This window comes from Dinoponera quadriceps, unplaced genomic scaffold (genome assembly GCF_001313825.1).
Source record: "Dinoponera quadriceps isolate SergipeBrazil2010 unplaced genomic scaffold, ASM131382v1 scaffold367, whole genome shotgun sequence".
NCBI classification, from domain to species: domain Eukaryota; kingdom Metazoa; phylum Arthropoda; class Insecta; order Hymenoptera; family Formicidae; genus Dinoponera; species Dinoponera quadriceps.
Window position 1 is genome coordinate 1,771,102 of NW_014554712.1, and position 2,815 is coordinate 1,773,916.

At 40.9% G+C, this 2,815-nt stretch overlaps 1 protein-coding gene across 4 annotated transcripts in view; it reads right to left on the reverse strand.

Moving 5' to 3' along the window:
• The window catches only part of LOC106741043 (ADAMTS-like protein 3), a 236,339-nt gene that overhangs the window by 46,664 nt on the left and 186,860 nt on the right, over positions 1–2,815 (reverse strand). The gene's annotated exons all lie outside the window — the stretch shown is intronic.

The following is a 2,815-nucleotide window of genomic DNA, read 5'->3' on the forward strand; positions in this document are numbered from 1 at the left end:
CCCCCCCCCTCCTCCCGTCGAAGTATTTAAGGACGCTGCGCTTATCCACTTAATTAATAATCTGATAAATTCCCCCGCGCTACGTCATGTTCCGGGAGTAAGAAAGGAGAGCGGAGAAGAGCAGAGGGGGGAGGATATTACACGTGTGTGTGTATAGATACACTTTATATTAACGTTTCGTAACAGGTATTCGAAAATTATCGACTTCGATGTTGGCTGGCCGTTTCAGTCGCCGGCACTCGCTTTGATCTTTGATCAAGTCGCAAAAGGGTATTTTTTCCTCGCTCGTATATCAGCATTAATTTAATCCGTACTCATGTTAATACAATTAATTTCAAATACGGCCCTTCATGCGGATGTAAAGGCTCCTTCCATTTATCGTTTTGCAGGTAATGTTCGGCGGATATTGTTCGGTTCACAAGCGACTCTTGATTAATTAATTGAGTAATTATTCGATCAAAATTATACAGATCGAATAATATCGATGTCCGAAATACGGCGACTAAGCTAATAATAATAATAATGGTAGATTTAATATGTAAATTGTCGAGGTATTAGGCAAACCAAAATCCATCGGTGTAACAATCGGCGCACGCGAGAACGAGAAGTTAAATGGATTAATAAATCAAAATGCAATCTGTATGGGAAACATTATGATTGCGAATTATTTACTTTCCGAAATGCATCTATCCGTCCCGCTCCGTCCGTCTGTCCGTCCGGGCGCATCTATTTTCTCAGCCGCATGGAATTCGCTCGCTTCACGGGAAAAACGTTCAGAGAACTCTAAAATCATTTAACGCGCACGCGTCGAATCCGAGCGTTCTGGGAAAACGAACCTTCCCCAGAAATTATTTTCTTATGGTTTCCGTTATTAACACACCACCTTTAGAACCGCACTCCGCGCTATTTCAGTTCCGTTGTGTGTGTGAAATTATGATGTATAAATAAACGCGAATGTCCAAACGTTGCCTTCTAATCTTAAATACTGTTCGCGTTGAAGCTGTTAATAAGTGAAAACGCGGTATCGACGGGACACCGTTATCCATCGTTGCATTTCCATAATTAACGAGTGAAGACCCTCGCGCATGTTGATCGACCGGTAATTTATAGTGACTGACAAGCAACCGCGCACTGTACCTATCGCTTAATGCACCTAACGCGCCTAACATACAGCAGCAGCCTGCGCGTGACAGATCCATGGCTCCCCCCCGATAATACCGCGGTTAAGAATCGATAATTATCTGTTGCCAAATCCGGAGCGAATTCGAGGGGATAACCGCACATCGTGTGTATTTTTCAATGCTGGCGAATGGGCGAACGAGCCGGCGACTCCGTTTCTGTGTTCGTTTCGACTATCGTGTTACGATCTCGACTATAATTGGAATCCGAGAGACGGATAGGAAGCGCGAAAGAGAATACATATCAGAGAGAGAGAGAGAGAAAGAGAGAGATTAATTTGCAATGTAATTTGACTACTGACTCCGCGGCAACCTGCCGCTGCGCTCATTGCTATCACGGCGATTAAAAAAGATACATTGTGTATGTGTGTGTGTGTTGGTGAGCGTTTTTCCTCTCTCATATGTGAATGTTAAATTTCTCATCGGATTAGCGTTTATTTTTATTTGATCGTTACTCGAGAAGAATAAATCCGAAATAACATAAATTTCGCGTTTCCTGCGGTTCTTAATACGCAAATATTATCCCGGGCTTGATTTGCGCATCGAGCGCCACCGATGATAATTGAGCGTTTTGAAAGAATGCGGCTAATATTTGTCCATATCGGCGAATGCGTGCAATATACTGAGAAAAAGTTATCTACGAATTTAATAAATTTTATCGCATCCAAACAAATTTCATATCATCGGCATGCTCCAAAGAAACTAATGTTTCGATTAATAAGTACGACTATTAGACTTTTCAACGAATATGTACTTTTATCTCGAATAAAAAATTTGAAACGAAAGATAATTTTCTTATAAAGAAATTATTCGTTTCATTTTACATATTTATTGTAGCGAAATAATATTTTACTCGGTTAAAAGATATTATTTCAAATAATAGCGTTCTTCCTGATAAATAATAGAGTTTTCTCGAATGAGACGGTAAAATTTTTATTCAAACAAATAATATTTCGTATATGTTGTTTCTGTGAAACAAATTTTCATCGAATTAATAAAAATACTGAATCTAAAGAAACTTTTTTTCTCTGTGTGTACACACAATGCCGTAAACGCGAAATATATGGCCGCTTTCTTTCTCACGAAATACCGCGTATCGTGATGGACATTCGAGTGCGACGAGATGAAGAGCAGGTCACGGTTGGTTTTCAATTCGAGCGTCAGATCAATCACGGTGGCACAATAAGCGCGGAATAATGACGTCACGGTTCCCGAACTCGATCCAGTCCCGTCCGATCGTAGAGAGCGTGAGGTCTTAGAGCACAATCGTTCTCCCTCTATCGCTCATTCGCTCCTCTTTTTTTCACCGTTTTTATGTTAATTCCGACTCGTCGTCGTGCCGTCGAAACGCGGCCATGCGCGCGCGCGCACTTGCGTTTTATTCGCGATTTTTAAAGTGTGGCGAATTTATCGAAGCTTTAATCAAATTGTCATGTTTTCCACTGGCATTCTTCACGTTTTCGCTGGAAATATCGTCATTTAAACATATCGCATGTCGAGCGTAAACCGTCGATTTTTTCACGGAATTCATTTAGTTTCGACGAACGTCAAGAGAAAAACCGCTCTCGGGGGAAACGTTCTAATAAGGTAGCAAAAGAAAAATATTTCATTTTTACATAAGAAGAAGTGGAACGGGG